The sequence below is a fragment of the Mus caroli genome, unplaced genomic scaffold, assembly GCF_978045245.1.
Source record: "Mus caroli unplaced genomic scaffold, Mus_caroli_1 scaffold_12, whole genome shotgun sequence".
NCBI lineage: Eukaryota > Metazoa > Chordata > Mammalia > Rodentia > Muridae > Mus > Mus caroli.
The window spans coordinates 67375381-67397160 of NW_028227267.1; the positions used below are offsets into that span (position 1 = coordinate 67375381).

Below are 21780 nucleotides of genomic sequence, written 5' to 3' on the forward strand. Positions count from 1 at the left end.
GAGAACCTTAAACTGTTTTCAGAGTTGATCGAGGTTTTGATTTTGCAGTTGTTGGTGCTGAGAAGGTCATTTTGCTTAAATACATGTTACAAAATGGCAGAGGCATGGTGAAGGCTTTTCCAAAATGTCTTAGAAATCCTATCCCAATCCCAAGCAAAACTTCATTATTTTGTCTTTCTGAAAATGTATAGCAGGAGGCCAAATAGCAATGCTTGCTTAAAAATCAAACATCCCAATGTCATGATCCAAGCATATATGAACTACTACTGAAATCCCAAGGAGCAATGCTAGAGAAAGATGGAAAGTTGTTGCTTTCCACAACTAAACCACAAGGTTTTCACAAAAGCATGCAACATTATCAACTTTGTAAGTAGAGCAAAAATTGAACAGTAATTCTAAACCTCAGGCTCTTGGGCCATGTTCTTTGGCAGACGTACTTCACTTTCCCACTCAAGGTTGAAGAGAAGTAGCCACACAAATGAGTGATGCCAGAAACCCCTCAGCTTCAGTGTGCGCTCAGTTTTGAATGTTTGATTATTGTGCGTTCAGAAACCATTTCCTGTCGTCAATTGACTTCGCCACTTTGCATTCAGTTACATGGCTCCATATGGGGTTGCCAGGTTAAGAAAGGGTGACCTGCCATGTTAGGCAGAAATAGTGTTGATGTAAGTACTTGAACAGTAGCAATTCTATTGATTCAAGTCACAGCTACAATATGACGGTCACCTAAGTTTTGTGCATTCTAATTATACAATAAAGAATGAGTTAAAATACCCTGAAGTGTAGCTATACAGTGAAATATCCTGCAAGTGTAACTTTCTTTGGGAGATATTTGTTTCCCAGAGGTCACTTATTAATGTCTGAATATTTTTAGTGGTGAGGATAAAGGTGGGGTGGAGGTAGTTTGGGGTGAGGTAGCATCTAGTACTTAGAGGGTAGGGATGAGCCTACATATCCTACAATGCCCAAGACTGATTCATCCAACAACAACAATAGCAACATCATCACCACCAGCACCATCATCATCATTGTCATCACCATCATCATCAACAACAACTGTTGCTTAGCCCTTGTATGTCAAGTTCAATTTGTCCAAAACTGAGGTTATAGTATATGCCAGCTCTCACACTAAATACTTAACCTGCTTTAATCCTCACAAATCTCTACAAATCAATTACTGCCACCATCCATTTTTCTCTTTGTGTGCATGACACATGTGGGGTTAGTGGCATTTCATGCATGTCGAGGTAAAAGAACAACCTTGTGCAATCAACTCTTTCCTGGGTTCCAGGAATTGAACTCAGGTCTCTAGGCTTTCTGGACAAGTGACTCCACCTGCGGAGCCAATTCACCAGCCCTCTCTATGCTAATTTTATATGTAAAGCCATCAAGACATACAAGGCATAGCCTGGCTTTGAAAGTCACATTCATGAAGAGACAGAATTTGATCCCCAGCAAAGTAGCAACTTTCTCTTTTTATTTTCTACTGTGCTAGTCTGATAGCACATGGGACTAAAGCAAGAGTCCAAATTATGTGTGTGCCCACATCCATTCCAATTTCATAACATACCATCCATAATTAAATAAAAGTAAATATATCTTGTTTGTTAGTAGTAATCTTCCATGGTGGAGTTTCTAAATTGGTTTTAATGGACATGTATTATTTTGTTATCAGATAAAACAAAAATCCAATAAGTCATATAAAAAAATCAATGGAGCTAATTGTAGTTTGGCATACTCCCTTATAAAAATTCAAAGTCTGAATAGAGGGTCAGGCTGCTTCTGTGTTGATATGTTTTAGAACAAACACCACTGTTCAAGTATGTGTTAGAATCCCTCCAGGGGCAGAAATCCTGACTCAGAGTACTTTAAACAAAGAGAAACCAATTGCTGCCTGTAGCTGAAATATCTAACAAAAGAGCTTCATTAGCTTCAGGCAAGGCTTGATCTTCTAGCTTAGAGTGTTTGACCTTAAGCCATTTTCTCTATTTCTGACCTCCCCTCCCTCCCTGTTTCCTGTACTAGGAGAAGTTATGGTCACTCAGATCAGACCAGCTTAGGTCACATGAATGCATTGACTAGTGTGGCTTTCCTGGATTCCATCTGTGGACTAGGGATGGATTCAGGTCTCTTGGAAGCCTGTCATTCCTAGGAGAGAATGGATGGCCATTGTAAAGTTGAACATTTTATATCAATTGAGAAGCACATGGTGTGGATTCAACTAATTAAGGGGTACTACCTTCAGAGACAATGAGATGGGACTCATCTTTCTCAAATGCCAACTTGAGTATATCTGTTTTCTCATAGGGTAGACTGTATTTCCACTATTCAGAGTAAAGACAGGTCATTGGTGGCTGGACTTACAAGGGAGAGCTACATGGTGTGTAGGGGGGAACTGGACATAGATCTTCAGGGGTAGAGCTGACTTGAAGGGCTGAAGGGAGAGCATGTGGCCTTAGCCTGGTGAGCTGGGCTATGTGAAAGAGACAGAGCCTGTGAGAATCATGAAAGGCACACAGAATCTGAAGCCTGGCTCGGCAGTACAGGCCGACATGTTTTTATCTTGGCTCTGTACACCAACTTAAGCAGGAACAACACACTGGGGGAAGATTTTAGATGAGGCGTGCCTGGGTCAGTTGTGAAAATTTTGTATCACAAGCCTGCCTTTCTGTTCCAGCTTCAGTTTCCACACTTTTAAAGTGGACAGCAGTGTAATCACAGAATTGATCTGCTGAGTAAATGATACAGTGTGTGCCTTAGATCCTCTGTAAATTGTGAGGGAGCAGATGCGTGCAGGAAAACTGTTTCAGAAACCCATATATGCACAGAGATAGAGATCACAGGACAGACTGCAGGGATTACAGAGACCTGTCCTACCTAGAACCCCTCTGCCTCCTGGTTCTCCAACACATCCCTGTTTGCCTATGACTTCACCCCTGGGAAAAGCATCAGTCTGGGACCACAAGGAGAAGGCAGCAGCTCTGGGTTTCCCTGGCCTTCAGGATGGAGGAGCTCAGGAAGTGAGGTTCAGAAAAGGAGCAAAAGTACTTCAAGGAAGAGAGGGAATTACTTCTTGGGTCAAGTTTGCCAAAGACCATAAAAGCCTCAATGTATGAAATTAGCTTGATTTTGTAAAATAGTTACATCAGGCAGCTGTCAGGAAATCAATAGCACACAGTAATTATGCCCATAAACATGCTGAAGAAGCAGGAGAGGTCAGAGGCAAAGAAGTGGGTTGCTACTGCCCAACCTTTCAAGACATGACTCACAAAGCCTGTGGGCACTACAGCTACCAGAGGACCCAGCTCCCCGTGTCTGCCACCAATTAATCCAGGGAGAAGGGAAATTGAATTGGGCAAACATTTATTGCGCATTTACTTCAGGCCAGGCACTGGGATGATTTAACCCTCTCAGGGCAAGCCTTATTTGCAAACAGGCAGGGTAGGAAGTTCCTGGAACTAACACAGGATCAGTGGGTGTGCTATAGGCATAGATAAGAATCCAGTAAGTCACCCAGTGAGTTTTCATATTTTTGTGTCCTGGAGCAAAGAATTGAAAGAAGGAACCATGGCTAGTGGCAGACAGTTTGTGGAGAATAAAGGCACATCTGTGAGTGGAGCTGGGGTAAGGACTTGGGGAATGTCTGAGGCTCAAAGGCACTGGGCCACCAGAATCTTAATTTTTTTATAGGTCATTTACATGGTGCCTGCCTTCTCTAGCATTTGGAGAGCATGAACCTTTTTGCCTGGGCATTCTCTGTTTTATTACATGCAGTCTTAGGTAGGTTGGTAGGCCAAGGGAAGGTTCCTTGTTTTCCTCTGTCTTTAATTTCTTTCATGTCAATCTTGAAGCCTTTGGGACTTTCCTTTCTACACCATGGTGGAGACTTCTATCTGAGGTATAAACTTGAAAAGGAAAAGAAAAGGAAAAAAGAAAAGAAGAGAAAGGAGAGGAGAAGAAAAATCATGTCTGCACAGTAAAAACACTGGCTGCTCTTCCAGAGGACCCAGGTTCAATTCCCATAACCCATGCATGCCATGGAGCATGTGTGGAGGTCAGAAGACAACCTGTTTGAGTGGGTTTTCTCCCTTTACTGTCACAGATCTGTAGACTTAAGCTCAGGGTTTCAGGCTTGGCATCAGGAGCCTTTACCCACTGAACCATCGCACTGGACATGTGTGGAGTTTTGCAGAAGATAACAAGAAAGGCATTTGCTGACACTGCCTCCTGTCTAGATTTACAGGTACAGCCATTATGCTTCTGGGGACAGTGCCTGCTGTTTCCAGTTCAGGAACAATCCATTTGCCCTGGAATGTTCTTCTCTTAAGAAGCAAACATTGCATTCTTCAGAGAAGGAGCAAAACGAAGCACTTCCCTGGCACTTAGCTGCTCTTGCCTGTCCCTTTATCGTTTCATCTTCTCAAAACATATTATGGGCTGGGGATTTTTATCTCCATTTTATAGACCAAAAAATTGAGGTTCAGTACGATGAAGTAATATTTTCCATATCGTGCGGATAGTAAGTGGAAATTTGTGGATGATTCATAGCTTAGTCTGAATGGCTTTAATTAAATTGTCATAGCGGTGATTAGGCCAGGCTGGTGGCTGGTACGGATTTTGCTCAGAAAATTGGAACATTACAAGGGATGGTGGTGGGGGCTGGGATAGCAGCGAGAAGCAAGAAGGTAGATTCGAGCCAGGAAGCAGGGTAGTTGGGTGTGGACAAGCCTTAGGGTAAACTGATTAGATGGGGATAGAACCTTGGTGGGAGGGAAGAGAGGCAGTCAGGCAGATGTGAGATGGAGCGCATCCTATATCTTTTTTGCCTGGAGCAGTGGAAGGCTTTCTGACATGGTGCTCAGGCTGAGAGTCTCAAGATAGTCCCATTTATGGGCTGGCTGGTGGAGACTGCCCAGGTGTGATGCTCACAATTGGGAGGATTTCTTCCTGGGACTGTCTCAGAAACTATATATGTTCATCTAATACCCAGGAAAAAAAATCCTGTGAGAAACAGGGAAATAATAAGAAGTGTTATTGTTCTCTTGGGAGAATTCTATCTTAACAAGCAATGTAGAGATGTTGCTGCTTTGAAAGAATCTGTGGACATAAAATAGGACACAAGAGAAGGAACAGCATAAGAGCTGACCCTTAAGGTTGAAGTTCCCAGGACAAGATGGGAACAAGAAGTGTAGCTGTCAGCCTGGGCAGGGGCTGCTCATCCCTGCTGCATCCAAGCACATTCTTGGTCCTGTCTGCTGCTCCTGGTGAGTCCAAGTTGCAGATAAAAGTCGAGCATACCCATGGGAAATACTTCTATAAATTCTGTGCATGGTATCCCAAGACATAATAAACTTTGGAGTCAAAATAAGTCATTCGAAAGGCAATTTTGGCACATGGATCTGGGTGTCTCTGTAAGGAGCATTTTAGGAGATCCGGATATTGTTATTTTCAATTATGGCTAAAATATTTTTTTTTCTGTACATTGCAGCTGTTTGTAAATACTTCAGTGGAGAAATACAAAGAGAAGATGTGAATGCCGGGAGAAGACTATAACATTAAAGCAGAAATTGATTTAAAAATCCAACTTAGCAGAGGCAATTACAAATTCAAAGACGGAGCCCAAATCAGATCGGGCAGAGAAAATGTGTTTGCTGCAAGGAAGGAAGTGAGCTTATATAACACCAATTTCAAGTTGATTTTGGACACAAACTTACCAAATTTGACAACTGTCCTTGCAAAGCAAGAACATTTTTACTTTGAGTGGGAACAATGAATGCTTTGTGTGTTTAAAACGTCCTTTCTTTAGTATGATAGCCTTTTAAACATTGAATATTGCGTTACTATCTTTGAATTTTTAAATGGTGTCTACTCTCTATGTATTTTCTTTGAATATTCTATTCTTTTAATGATGCTGGAGCTCAAATGTCCGTATCAGGGGGAAATCATTTGGTTTGTAATAAAATGAAGTTATGCGTTTATTACATATTTACAAAAGAGCTTCTCTGATAGCATGTTGAGTAAGAAGCAATGCACAGTTGATTATCATAGCTACTCATTATTATTGTGTGTAGGCATGTTTGTGGGTGTGCTTTTGCGGGAGGGGACTAACGTGTGCTCATGCATGTGGAAAATAAAGGACAAAGTATTGTTTCTCAGGTAATATTTATATGATACAATCAAGTAATAATACAATAAATAACAATTATATATAAAATAAGTGTCCCTTACTGACCTGGAGCTCACAAATAGGCTAGACTTGTTGAGCAGTGAGCTCCGAGGACTTGCATGTCTCTATCTTCCTGGTGCTGGGATTGCAAGCAAAGCAAATGCCATCAAACCAGGATTGATAGACTGCTTGCTTGCTAGCTCTCTCTCTCTCTCTCTCTCTCTCTTTCTCTTTCTCTTTCTCTCTCTCTTTACTTCTTTCTTTCTTTTCCAATGTGGACTCAGCCAATTGTTGACATTATTTTAAAATGCACAACTAAAGTAGAATAACATGTGCTCTGAGAGCCTACTTTTCTAGAGTCTCCCCTTCATGGGAGAAAGGATTTAGTTTCTATGGTTTGCCTTAGGGAAGAAGAACTCTGGTTTCTACATGTGGGTTGAGGCAGTTGGGAGAAGATCACAGGAAGGCAGGAGAGTTCTTTGTATTGCTATAGAGAAATACCCGAAGCAGTTGACTCAAACAAGAGAAAAGGTTTACTCAGCTCCTGCTCCACTGTCATTCTAGTTCAAGATCAGATGGCTATTTTCTGTAAGCTCATGGTGGAACAAAGCACTTGTATCTAAACCAAGAAGCAGAGAGAGAAAGAGTGGGGGGTGGGGGAGGAGTGGGGAGGGGAGGCGATGCGATCCCATTATCCCTTTTGAAGATATGCACTAAGTGGTGCAGACCTCGCATAGGGCCCATAAAAGTTCCACAGTGGCTCCTACCTTGTCTTTTCTGACTAGGTGGGATTCTATCCATAGTACAGGAGGAGCCAGCGAGACCTGGCCTCTAAGGCTCCCCTCTCTTCTGGTTCAAAGTTCTGGGTGTCCCACAGGGCTGTACTCTTTCTCTCTCTTTTTCTTTTTTCTTTTCTTTTCTTTTCTTTTCTCTTCTTTTTTTTCTTTTCTTCCTTCCTTCCTTCCTTCCTTCCTTCCTTCCTTCCTTCCTTCCTTCCTTCCTTCCTTCCTTCCTTCCTTCCTTCCTTCCTTCCTTCTTTCCTTCCTTCCTCTCTCTCTCTCTCTCTCTCTCTCTCTCTCTCACTCTCTCTCTCTCTCTCTCTCTGCTGTTTTATTACATTTGTTTAACTACTTGTATGTTTGTGTGTGCCCGTGCATGCACTGGCCTTCCTCTTGAGGCCAGAGGACAACTTGCAGATGTCTGTTCTTTCCTTCTACTAGGGAATCCAGGGACTGAACTCAGGGACTTAGGCTTGTCAGCAGTGCCTTTATCTGCTGAGTCACTCCACTGGCCCAGAATATGAGTTTGCTAAGGATTGTGTTGCAATACCTATCTTATTACCTGACCTGGCACTGAGCCATAAATACAGAAAAAAAGGTTATCGGTGAACGCTTGCTCAATCCAGTTGAATTTGTAAATTAGGCTCTCTTAAGGGAGAACACACATGTATTCATTTTGCAAAAGGATTTCCTGGATATATAATTTCCTGGATATATAATCCTTTTGCCAAAGGATCTTACACCAAGGGTAGCAGACACCCTGCTATATTTGGTAGAGATGTGATTTCAAGTAGAGCTCATTCCATCACTTTTGTGAGGGATATAGGTGCGTGTACCACCCTTGGAATTACAACTGATGCTGTGCTTGCATGAAGGGTTCATATAATTTTTTTCCTCTTGCTTGTTGGCATTTGCAAACATGATCTGGAATCATGTTGCTAAGGACTTTCAATCCTAGGTAGTATGTGAGTATCTGCAATCTGGTGGAGACAATGTCCCTAAGACTAGTTCTCCCTGGGAGAAACACTTCCTGGTTCACATCTCGCAGTCTTAGTAACAGTGTATTTCAACTCTACCAGGAAATCACTCACCTGTCACCATTTATTAAAGGTGTTTGTCTGGAACTGCAAACTATTGAGGCTGATGCTTTGGGGCAGTCATACTGCTATTAATATTAATACCCTGATGACGCCTACATCTCTCGAGAAGTGCTTCTTGCAGGCTCCGCTGATGCCCCCTCCCCCCAACACTTTGAAGATCCTCAGCCTTGCCCTGAAGCACTTTTTGAAGGATTTTAGGAAGTTATTGATCACACAATAAAAGGCAGCAGGAAATTAAACATGGCCTTTATGGGGCTGGAATACGCTTAGAGTTGGGCTGGCCCGTAGGCTCTATAGAGGAACTTTTTCCTCTGATGTTGTACGCATGGCTAGTCTAGTCCCTTATTTATGAGTGTATGTAGATATTCACTAGTTTATTTAAGATGATATGCTTTGCTAAGGGGTAGGCTTTTCACTTTAAAAGTTTATAGTTTTCAAAATTTCTCACAAGTGTACACTGTATGTTGGGCATACCCCCTCACATTCCCTTCTGTTTGTTTTTCCTGCCCTCTCCCTCCATTTAATCCATTTTGCCCTCCCTCAACACACACAAAATCTACTTTTACTTTCATTTACTATGGCAAATATGATTGTATGTGGCCATTTAAAATCTTGGAACTCCAAATGAGAGAAAATATACAATATCTATGTTTTTGAGGATGGCATTATTCATTTAATAGGATCTTCTGCAGTTGTATCCTGCCCCTCAAATGATATGGCTATTCTTCTTTAGAGATGAAAATAGTCTGGCTGTGTATACATACCACAATTAAAAAAATCATTCCTCTGCTGTTGGGCACTGAGAGGTTGGTTTTATTCCTCTGTTGTTGGGCACCATGAGACTGGTTCTGTAACTTGTCACTGTGAGTAGTGCTCCAATAAACACAAGGTGATCGATCAATCATTATGCAGGTCTATCCTCCAAGCCAAACAACTGCCATCTTGGGGAGTTCAGCTGTGTGTACTTGCAAAAGGACATCCCACCTGGGTTTGTTGACTACTTACCTCCCTTTACAGAGGGGTGGGCTGGGGGGGCTTGACCCTCTCCTGAGTATCTAGTCATACCCTACCACCTGTTATGTAAGTCCACTTTAATGGTTTGAAGCCCTGGAAAGTGCTAGACTTTATAGTCCAGAGGAGATAAAGAGGAGGGTTTCTATTCAGCAGGTATAGGAAAACCATCACTGTTCCAGGTAAAGACTTTCTGGGACAGTCTTTTGTTAGGGGAGCACCCACACTTCGGTAAGTAACCCCTTACCTGTGTTCTTAAGGAAGCACAATGAACTTACTGGTTCCCCAGAGTACACTTTGGTGGAATTATGCCTTTGTTTAGCATTGGGATCTCAGTAGGAGGGTAGATGCTGCTTACATCTCCTCCTGGGAAGGAATTTTTGAACAGCAATTCACTGAGCCCTTGGGGAACCTCAGGTATTGGGCAGCATGCTGTGAATGCAAAGCTGAACGGTCAGGGTCCTGTCCACCAAAAGTCAGTCAGGAGGGAGAGGTATAGTCTCAGCAGTGAGAGGTACTGTGTCAAGAGGCAAAGGCAGAAGCAGGGAATCCATATATGAGTGCAGGGGAACTGAACCCAGGTCCTTTGCAAGAACCCTAAGGGCCATCTCTTCAGCCACAGGTCATGGTCTTTAAAAAGGGTGATTAAGTTAACTTTGGGCTACCAGGGTGAGCCATTACTCAATATGATTGGTGAACCAGAAATTGGAAGACAGAAACATAGAAGGAGGATACACAGAGAAGACAGCCATCTATCAGCCAAGGATGGAGGCTTCAGATAGAATGAGCTCTCCCTGCACATAGTCTTCAGAACTTTGACAATACATATGTGTCTTGTTGAAGACACCGTTCAGTGGTGCGATGGCCTGAACAGTCTAATAACAAAATTCATGGGTGATCCAAGTGGAGGTGTCTGGCCGGTAATCTGGGCGTGGTGTGATTTGGGAGTTGGAGGTCATAGAGGGCACTTGTAGCCATCAAGGCAGATGGCCATCCACAGGAAGAAGATGTAAATGGAGAAGTGAGTCCTCACGCCCCTGTCCCAGATAGTAAGACTCCCTGACCTTTCTTTCTTCCACAAAACCTAGCAAATAGCACAAAATACAGCTCACTGCTGCCTTTGACAAAGAATGGGCAGAAACCTAGTGAGTGAGCCTTCTAATTACTTGGACGGCTTCCTGTTTAGAAAGTCCTACTTTTGGTACCTCATCCCCATCCCCTCTCACTTGCCATGCATAGAGGTGTGTTTTAGTTGGCATCCTCATTTTAAGGATGATGAAACTGAGAATTCAAAAATTCCTCCTGCCTTTATGTTTGATGAGGAAAGGTTGCATGTAGCTCAGGCTGGCCTCAAATTCTCTATATAATTCAACTCCTAATCCTCTTGGCTCCATCTCGTGAATACTCTGATTGCCGGTGTGCACAACTATGCCCAGTTTATGTGTTGCTGAAGATCAAAATCCAGGGCCTTAATACATCCGGGTACCATTTTAACTGAGCTACATCCTAAGATGTAGCCCTTCATGGATAAGTCCTCTACCTCAGGAGGACAGCTTGTAAGCACAGAAGTGGACCAGCCTGTGTCCCTCCGATGGCCACGGGGCAACCTCTGTCATCTGAAGTCTGTTGTATTTAGCTCATTTACACAACTGTCTCAGGATGTATTGTGTCCTGTTAGAAAGATAGGGCCAGGGTTGCTTTAATATTAGGCGAGTGAGGGAACAGATTAACTTCTCCTAACTTCAGGCTAACATTCCCTCTTTCCTTCAGCTCTAGCCCAGGCCTCTCTATTCACATCTCCCTGTCGCTGTTTTGGAGGCAGCTTAGTGTGTGGCCACACTGAGAGACATCCTGGCTTTTATCCATTGTCTCTGGTCTCTGGGCTCCTTAGCTTCTCAGATGCCCGAGGACAGCTCTGAGCAGATAATGGCGGGCTCCTCCCATCTTTCTTCTCTTTTCTTAAATATGGATGAGCCTTCGGAGTCCCCTCCAGTCTGCATACTCTGCTTTCTGCCTTTCCATGTGGATGGCAGGATGACCAGGGTGGGAGATGCTTGCTTTGCACTTTGCTCAATTGCTGCGGTTGCTAAGCCCACAAAGGTTTGATCTGTAGCCTTCTGCACAGACTGCAGGAGTGTTCCTCTTTCTCTCTTGGCTCCAGGGAAGGCTTAAGCCCTTGTGTCGTTGCGCCTCAACTCCCGGCCAGTGTGCGGCTGGACTCTTAGCTTTGATCCCACGTCAGGCTCTGGCTTTATTATTTTTCCAAGCACAGTGATTATCCCCCTAATCACGCCAGGAAATGAAAAGCCACAGACGCTTTCAGCTTGGTGGCCTGCAGATCTCTGTTGTATTATGAATGTGAAAGTTGATTGAACCAGGGAAACAATTTGAAAGCAGAGTTTCCAAAGCGACCTCGGTAAGTGGAAGCCCGGGTCCAGAGTGGCAGTCAGGCTGGCTCTAAGCCAGATAGAGCCAGCATTTGTGGCTGGAGAGCCTTTTCCTTGCCTACTCTCTGCAGATCTGGGTGGAACAATGTTTTGGGGCCAGATTAGCCTAACATCTTTACCAACCAGTGGGTCCTCAGTCTGCATAGATGCACAGCAGTCTGACCTGCCAACTGGCCTTAAAAGAAGGGGCTTGCTCCTTTATACCCCCCTCCCCCTTCACCTGTCTCTCATCAATAGTGAAGCTTCGTCTCATTTGTATAACCTGGATACTTGTCCATAGTACACCATAGGTGTGCCATAGCTCTGTTGTATGGATATCAAAATGTTAGCCGATAATGAGCATGATTGTCAAAAATAAGGATTAAAAAAAAGCCTAAGTAAATAGCATTGTATGTTCTGAGCATTTGAAACATCTTGATGAGTTTTTTTTTTTTTCTTAAAGAATCTTGTGGGCTCTGTCAGGTGTTTGCTTTCATATTTTTCTTCTGTCCCCCTCATTCCATGTCCCTGTCCTATCTGCACTCCATTCACTAAGATCTAACTGCAGGGTAACTGGGGAATCAGTCATCCATGAGTCTATCTCTGCCCTGGTATTGATACTTACTTTTCATTTTCTGTTTTGCTCCACCCTTGCTCTTACCTCCTTGTACCTCCCCAGTTGTACCAGCTGCTCTCTTGGCTTGCTTCAGCTCTTCATGCACTAACAGTATGTCCTTGCTAAGAGGTCTGGGGGAGCAGCCTCTGTGAGTGCTCAGCCTAAGAACACTGCTCCTCCTCTCCCTCTCTTTACTGGCTTCTATCCTAAGGACCTTCAGCCTCATCATGTACCTTCCGGCTTCCCAGTATTGCCCTAGGTCTTGTGCCTGCTGATACTTGGTCATTTTCAGAGATGTCTTTGTTATGTTGTCAGCATGACTAAAATGTAGAAATCAGCTAACATAAAACATTATGAAGACCCATTTGGCGTTGAAAGGCTCTGGAGCTACCAGACAGAAGTGAAGACACATGCTCTCCAATTAAAGAATAGCCAGGCATTAAGGCAAATATTGGAGTCACTAGAAGAGACCATGCCTATTGAACCCCACATCTGTGTTTTCCAAAGCATTTTGCTGCTTATACAGCAGAATTCATTTAGTAATCATGACTGCACATGCACTATCTACAAGGCTCCATACAGCTTACAGAGGTGAAAGTCTTCTCCTTTAGGAAGCTGAACGGTTGGGTGGGGATGTGGAAATAGATCTCCTCTGCCCAAGGTTCTTTGTGATGCTTGATAGACAGTCCCTTTTAGAGTCCTTCTCACAACCCATGAGCACACAGCGCCCGTGCCACCCTTGCCACTTTGCAGATGAGGAAATGGATACACAGTTGAGAGGAGAGAGGAACTCGGTGGAAAAACTCCCAAGTGGCAGAACCTGGTCTCTGGAGTAGCCTCTGATCAGCTACTGTGTGATTCTGGAAGGACCCGTGCATCAGGGGCATGAGTGACAGGCTGAGGTTTTTCTGGGGCATAAGCACTCTGGGAAGTTCCCTGGGGAAAGTGGAGCCAGTCTTGCTTCTTCATAGAGGAGCAGGAGTCAAAGGAGAAAAGGGTTAGGGGATTGGCAAGAGTGCTAGGTTAGCTACTGCACTCACTAGGCTTTTCTCTACTTGTCCCAAGCTAGAGTCGTTTGAAAAGAGAGGATTTCAATTGAGAAAATGGCCTCATAAGATGTGCCCATAGGCAAGCTTGTGGTGCACTTTCTTGATTGACGATTAGTGTGGGTGGGCCCAGCATACCAGGGATGATGCCGTCCATCCATGGGAAGGTTGTTGTGGATGGTAAAAAAAAGTAGCTGAGCAAGCCAGGAGGAGCAAGTCAGTAAGCAGCACTCCTCCATGGCCTCTGCTTCAGTTCCTGCCTCCAGATTCCAGTCCTGAGTTCCTGCCCTGATTTTTTTCTTTCTCCTTTTGTGTCAACGGTGTGTGATGCAGAAGTAGAAGCTGAAATGAACCCATTTCCCCAGAGTTGCTTTTGACCATGGTATTTTATCACAGCAGTAGAAACCCTAATCAAGACAGTCACTTTTCTTGTTACTGTGACAAAACTCTTGAGAAAATATTGACATAAGCAACATAGGAAGTAAAGTGTTTTTTCTCTTTATCTTTTCCTCTTCTCTTAGTTAAAGGGTATAATTCATATCACAGTGTCTGAGATGCCTGGTCACATTGTGACTACATCCAGGAAATTGGACATGGGCAGGAAATACGGCCAGGTTATCAAACATGTGTAGATGTGCATCTGTGAGTACATGTATTTGCACAAGTCTATGCATACATCATGTATAGATATGGTTATGTTTTTGCCTGTAAGTACTTGTAAACCATGCTATAGTTTGAACACTTGGCTCCCTGTTGGTAGCACTGTTCTGGGTTGTAGTGGTGGTGTTGGAGAACTTTTTAAATATGGTGCTTGTCTGGCAGACATAAGGCTGTGGAGGTGGGACTTGAGGGTTATAGCTTGGCTCTGCTCCCTGACCCACTGAAATGTGGGAGAGCCATGCATTAACTTTCTGCTGCCATAGATAGGAGAAGCTAAGTCTTCTCCAGTGTGACAGGCTGAACCTTCTCAACTGTGAGCCAAAAATTAATTTCTCTCCCTTTAAATGTTTGTCATTAGGTTTCTTTCATTTTTTTTTTCTTTTGTCAAAACAGTAAACAAGGTAGGTGATACAATCAATCCTTGTGCAGGTATGGACAGGTGAGCCTGTATGATGGTCTGCAGAGACACTATGTCCCATAGTGTTTTTTCAGGAGAAGGACTGGGTTATGCTTTTATGTGGGCGAATATAGTCAAAGTCGGTGGGGGGTGGGGGGCTGCACATGGGGTAGACAGGCTGGCTGACAATGGCCTCTCTCTAGCGTCACCATCAATTTGTTGAGTGTACTTTCTGCCTTTTTCATGCCTTTCTAAATGTAAGCTGTCGGCCGAATGCAGGCTGCCATTTCCAGCTTCTTTCAGCTGTCATGGTACTACTTGTAAAAAACAACAACATATATTTATTTCCTGTTATTTACAAACTGCAATATTCAGCAGGAAAACAAATTGAGATTTCTGGGCAAAGAGGCAGGCGATGTCTGATGTGAGATAGAGCATTTATTTATTTATTTTAGCTTGTTCATATTTACTCATTCTGTGGCAGTAAAATGACCTTGAAAGATCTTGCTGTGGTCATCTCTGGTTGTAGGAGAGAAACATGATAAGAACACAGAAGAGAAACGTCAGGCAGTGAGACTTACACTCTGACATTCTTAGCATCCTGTCCCCATGGACCAGGACACATGAGTTGGTCACTACTATCAAATTGTGGTAAACAATGGTGATGCTTTTGTGACAGGTGGACCTGGGCTCAGGAATGCACTATCCACTCGATAGTGTGTGTGTGTGTGTGTGTGTGTGTGTGTGTGTGTGTGTATGTGTGTAGGCATCTTTGTTCTTTGGGATGCCCTTTTCACTGTCTCTTGTTTTCTTCCTCAAGGATTCTAGGCTACTTTCCCCATCCCAGAGAAAGCAGAGAAAATTAGAGGACAAAAAGCCAAGAGGCAGGGCAAGACAGACATGGAGGCAAAGCAGGATTCATGTCAGATTATGACACTGACACTCTCAGCACAGTGACATTCACCTCTCCTAGCAGAGTGATTCTTAACCTCCCTAATGCTCCAACTCCAATACAGTTAATTCCTCATGTGGTGACTCCCAACCATAAAACGATTTTCATTGCTTCTTTATAATTGTAATTTTGCCTCTATTATAAATTATAATGTAAATACCTGACATGCAGGATATCAGATAGGCCACCCCTGTGAAAGGGCAGTTTGACCCCCAAAAAGGTCACGACCCACAGGTTGAGAACCACTGCTCTAGCCAAGCTATCTGTCTTAGTTAGGGTTTTATTGCTGTGAAGAGATACCATGACCATGGCAATTCTTAATAAAGAAAGACATTTAATTGGGGCTGACTTATAGATAAGAGGCTTAATTCATTATTATCATGGGGAAAAGCAAGGTGGCATGCAGGTAGACATAGTGCTGGAGAAGGAGCTGAGAGTCCTACATCTTGATGCGCAGTCAGTGCCAAGAGATTGTGAGTCACACGAGGCAGAGCTTGAGACCTTAAAGCTTGAGCATATGAGACCTTAAAGCTTGTTCCCTCAGTGACACATTTCCTCTAATAAGGCCACACCTACTCAAACAAGGCCATACCTCCTAATAGTGCCACTCCCTATGGGCCAATCATTCAAACACATGAGTCTATGAGGGTCATAGCTATTCAAACTACCAGACTATTTGTTGGGTTATCACGGAGCATGATTTGACTGACACGCTCCAGGCAGAATCTGCAGGATCCAAACAGTGACAGGTACAGCCTGAGGTATGGTGGAAGAAGGGCAAGGTGAGTGCCCATGTCAGAGTACCTATGAAGTGATTCCCTGAAGATGCTGAAGGAAGTCTGCAGGGGTGTGAGTCAGGAGGAGGAGAGTGTTCAACTGTTTCCGAATGCTGCATACATTAAACTTCAAAGGTATCCGGGCGTCACGTACACGAATTTGCGGATTCTGAACTTTTTTTCTCTGTCACACCAGTAGCATGTGTAAGAACGCGGTTTTAATCTCCTCACTCCAAAAGTTATTCGTGCTTTCTGAAAGTAGAGGCCGAGCTGGTGACAAATTGCTGACTCCTTCGACATGAATATTGTTCGTTTATTCACAGATGCGTTTGCCCTGACAAAAGCCCCTGCTTCAGCACATTTGGGCGGGTAACCGAAGGCATTCATGCTAATGCGAAATCAGCTATCATTAGCGCAGACTTTCGGCAGCTTTCAGCTACTCCCGTGTCTCCTTTCTTCTACTCCATCATTTTCTCTTATGATTTAATTAGTGTGAGGCTGGAGTCCTCCACTCTTAATTTATCTGGGAAGTTGAACAAACTGCATTTTGACACCTGCTGAATTTTCTGAGCCTGGCTGTCGGCTTCAGTCTGTATCCACTGCCACTATAGTGTGTGTGTGTGTGTGTGTGTGTGTGTGTGTGTGTGTGTGTGGTGATTTCATAGCTCTTCCCACACCTGCCGGCTAAGGACAGCCACTAGCTGCAGTGAGATTTGCGATTCCAGACAAATTTCTTGTTGTAGGAGCCAGACTTACCTATTCTATTTCAGATCAAGGTGAGCCGAACAGGGGCTTTCATATACCTGGAAGGCCTATAGGCCCTCATGCTCCTTGCTTGGCTTGTACCTGGGATTCTCAGATGCCTGATGAGTGGCAGATGCCTTAGGAACCATGAAGATGAGCGATTAGAGATATGGTTCAGTGGCAGAGCACTTGCTTGGCATTCGAGAAGCCCTGGGTTCAATGCCTAGCACTGAATAAAGAGCATCCTAGTCAACAAACCACTCAGAACAATAGTATTGGAGCCTCTCATTGTCAGCAATACAACACTTTTGAGTGAAACCTTATGGTGGATGTATATAAGTGACTCTTATGGAACCAGGGGCCTGCTACATGGTCTTTCCTGCTTCCCAGACCTTGAAGACCCTCCTGAGAATCTCAGCCTGAAATGTATGGCCAATCAAGGCCCAGTTGAGGAAAGGAGACTGAGCTTTGACTGCAGCTAGTCACCAGGCATTGCTGAGCTGCAGTGTCTGCAGACTGACCATCCTGGAGGCCCTATTTGAATTCACTGGCCTAAAGCCACCTTCTTTATGAAGCCACACCCAATGCTTTCACTCAGTGATGCCCAGTTTTTATTCCATAAGTAGTTATCAAGTTAACTGCTAGGAGCTGCGTTCTGTGCAGAAAAGAATGGCTGAACAAAATGTAAATCAGTATGTCTGATCTTGTGGGCTTGGATTCCAGTGTGAGAGAGAAGCCAGAGGCAAAGGATAAGTAGATTATATAGTGTTACATTAAGTCTTGGAGAAAATTATAAATCAGAGGGAAGGACAATCAGAGAAAGGGGGTTATAATTACAAAAGAGTATTCTGTTGCTTCAGTGATGACAAAGGTGTCTGTAGTACTTTCAAAGAAGGGTGGAGGAAGAGAGAAAGCCACTGGACCTGGCTTGGGCTTTTGAAACCTCAATGCCTACCTCAGTGACACACTTTTGCCAATAAGGCCATTCATTCTAATCCTTCTCAACAGTTCGAATCCATGGTGACCAGGTGTGCAAATATATGAGTCTAGGGGAACCATTCTTATTCAAACCACCACACTAGCTAATGAATGGTACAAGGGGAGAGAGAGAGAGAGAGAGAGAGAGAGAGAGAGAGAGAGAGAGAGAGAGAGAGAGAGAGAGAGAGAGAGAAAAGCACTTGGGGCTGAGGCAGGAAACATAAGCAGAGCATAAGCAAGAGCAAGGAGGCCTGAGTAGCCAGAACAAGGGATCAAAGCAGAAGGTACTAGGAGTCCCTCAGGAGTCGGGAAACTGGGATGAATCAGAAAGTCATATGATCTGCCTTGGCTTCCTTTTATTGTTTATTTAATTTTATTTTACTTGGAATGTGAATGTGGAAGTCAATTCTCTTCTTCTACCATGCATATTCCAGGGACCTAACTTAGGTCAACAGGCTTGACAGCCTTGCCTTGGGCTCAGAAGAGATTACATCTTCTGTAGGGTCCAACAAAACCTGAGGAGTGCGATGGAGAGAAGGTTTGTTGTTGTTGTTGTTGTTAGGATACAATGACAGTGACATAAGGATAGAGGTGGGAGGTGGGTTACTCAGCCCTGTGTGGCAGTGAAGGCAGAAGGGTATTTGTGTTCTGGATGCATTCTGAGGGTCAAAGCAATCAAGTTTTCTACAAGATTAGTTGTGAAGTAAGGATAAGAAAATAGTCAGGATAATTACATAGATTTTAGCCTAAGTGAACAGAGAGAGACCATCCTTGTAGGTTGGAAAGACTGTACCCTTGCAGGTTCAGGAAAAGTTAACATGAGGTATCTGCTAGGTATGGCATGAAGATTCTGTTGAGTCATGAATTTTCCAACTTTCCAACTTACAAAGCATTCTCATACTCTTCAAAAGACACTGGACCACGTGTGTCCTAGGATTTTAATTATTTATGAACATCTCTGAATACTCTTGGTGAAGTGTAAGCATCTGGGGTCAAGGACCTTATTCATTTCAGTGTCCTTTGCTGCTCTAGCACAGACTATGTGGATGACCTGTGGCTCATAATCCTGGGAACAGGAGTTCACAGTGAGAAATCTATAAACTCATGAGGACACCAACTGCTATTAGTTAAAGTTAAAAACAATGATCAGTGGCAGAATCAGATATACTAGAACCTTGGATATTGGACTGGGCAGATAGAGAAATCAAAGCAAAGATGTTTATACACTTGAAAGAGTAAAAGAGGCAATAAAAGTACGTTAATGCTCTCCTCCAAAATTATGGTAATTAAAGAGAATTTGAAAAGGAACCAAAATAAACTTCTAGAAACAAAAAGAAACACGTCTTTATATAAGGTAATAACTTAGAGGGCAATTAAAGAGAAGATAAATAAATTGCAAGGCAGATATGAAAGAGGTTGAGAGAGCTTGGAACATAAACAGATATCAAAATAAATACAAAGAAAAGAGAGGAGAGGCCATTTGGTTTTATAAGTACAGAGAGTTTTTCAGAATTAATGGAATACAATAGTGTTCACCTTCATTAAACCCATGCCCAGTTTTGTTCCAGTGAAAAGACCAAACCCCAAAGAGAAGAGAGTTACAAAGATATTCAGGAAGAAAAGATGCATCATCCCAGGTTGGTGGAAAATGGCTTGATGATAGTTTCTCAAAGACAATGACCAGATTCGGAAACTCAGGGAAGGAGGCTTGTACTCTTGGAGCATGATCGACAACACACGATGCTAGGAAACGTCTCTTAAGAATGTGGATCACAAAAAGAAACTTCTCGGCAATCAAGCCAGCATGTGTTTATTGACAAATGCCTTACTAAAGGAACATCTAGAGATTCTTAATTTAGGAAAGAGAATGATTTGAAACGTAGGTTCTAACACACTAGAAGGGTGAGAGAGCAAAAAGTGCAATAAATGGTCAAATCTAAATGAATATTGACTGTAAAAATCCATGTTCATTATGCCTGATCTGTGGAGTTTAAAAAGTCAGCACAGGTTCTTATAAATCAGAATGTGAAATGAATGGAGGGTTTATAACACCAGAATGCTTGTTGTTTGAGAGGAAATATAGATAGCCTTGTCTTCCCTCTCAGTGCCTGCTGTAGTGTAGTTGTGGGGGACGGATCTCTCAAACTCATGCCAGCAGCATCCCCCCTTGATATCCAATACTTTTTCCTCTTTATGCTAAGACTGTTGTTACTGTGTTAACTGAATACCTTTAATATATGTATAAGGAGTGAATATTTTATCTAAAACTAGCATAAGGAAAATGAAACAGGGGGATAACTCATTTTAAAAGACTTTTTTCCCTTCAATTTAAGCAAATGATAGAAACTATCCAAAATGTATGAGAAATCATGGGCAAGCATAAAGACTAAATGTTTCAATTAAAACATAAAGAATGCCAAAATTGCTTTGACACATATCAAAACAATGCAAATACCTGACACATGCCATTTATGAGAGATATATTAAAATACAAGGATTTAAGATGGTTGAAATAAAAAGGAGAGGAAAAATACCATAAGCAGGCAAACACTAAAATAAACCTGACACCGGATATAATTAGAGACATAATTATATCTCAGATAGAATGTCCTTTAAAGCTAAAATGTGTTTAGAGATGAAGAGAAGCTCACTATTTACCAATAAAGGTTTCTATCATTAAAAAGTCTAACTTTGAATGCATCTTATAGTCAGCTTCAAGGTATATAGAGGGAAAAATAGATCCAACTTCAAAAAAAAAGGTGGATTATTCCTGTAACTTGGAGAGTTTAATTTCTTGCTCTCAGTGACTGAGGGGCCAAGGATATGAAGAACAGTAATGACAGTGAACGTCCTGGCAACATATGCTACAGTTCAGTGTGAAAAACATGGGCAGAACACCCCCAACAATCAGAGAATGTACATACTTTTCAGGGACATGCACTTTTACAAAACTGACCACATGCTAGCCTCTACACATTATAGTGAATTCATATCTCACAAACAGCAAGCCCAGCAGCCATAAGCTTTGCCCCACTCTATTGGAGCTCCATCTTCTTTCCTGTCCACATGCAATCCAGGATATGCAACCCACACCCCAGCCCACAGCTCTGCCTGCCTTTTGGGAGGCCTTGTAGCTATCCAGGACAACCAGTCTCAGAGGCTTACAACTCCCTGGGACTACCAAGCCAGCCAACACCAGAGACAACTAGATGGTAAAAGGCTAGCACAGGAACACAATCAACAGAAGCCAGTACAATATGACACTATTAGAATTCAGCTCTACCACAATAGCAATCCCCTGAGTATCCTAACATACCTGAAGAACAAGACTGTAACTTTAAATCTCATCTCATGAAGGTGATAGAAGCATATGAACAGGATATAAAAAAAATCCTGTAAAGAAATACAGGAAAACACAATCAAACAGGCAGAAGCCTTTAAAAATAATCAAATAAATCCCTTAAGGAAATATAATAAAATACATTCAAATAGGAGAAGGAAATGAATAAAACAGTCCAAAACAGAAGTGATAAAGAAAATACACTTGGAGGCAACCCTGGAGATAGAAAACCAAGGAAAGAGAAAGAAAACTGGAACTTCAGATGCAAGCATCACCAACAGAATACAATAGATGGAAGAATGAATCTCACACGTAGAAGATACCATAAAAGAAATTGATACATTGGTCAAAGAAAATGTAAAAAGTTCCTAACTCAATACATCCAGGAAATTTGGGACACTACAAAAAGGCCAAACCTAAGAATAATAGTAATAGAAGAGGGTGAAGATTCCTAGTTCATGGGGCCAGAAAATATCTTCAACAAAATCATAGAAGAAAACTTCCCTGACCTAAAAAAAGAGATGACTATAAAATGTACAAGAAGCTTACAGAACACCAAGAAGAGAAAATAATAATCAAGATACTAAATATACAGAACAAAGAGAGACTATTAAAAGCAGTAAGGGGGAAAAGGCCATGTAACATATAAGAGCAAACCTATTAGAATTACACCAGACTTTTCATCAGAGACTCTAAAAGCCACAAGATCCTGGATAGATTTCTTGTAGATCTACCACAGAGCCAACCCATACTACTACACCCTGGAAAACTCTCAATCATCATAGATGG

The 21780-nt window shown here is 42.7% G+C and overlaps 1 long non-coding RNA gene across 1 annotated transcript in view; it reads left to right on the forward strand.

The window, feature by feature from the left end:
* The window catches only part of LOC110309928 (uncharacterized), a 41349-nt gene extending 35492 nt beyond the window's left edge, over positions 1-5857 (forward strand). The window contains exon 3 of the long non-coding RNA XR_002379768.2: positions 5489-5857. This is a non-coding gene — a long non-coding RNA (uncharacterized LOC110309928). The remainder of the gene's footprint in view (positions 1-5488) is intronic.
* The last annotated feature ends 15923 nt before the right edge of the window (positions 5858-21780 follow it).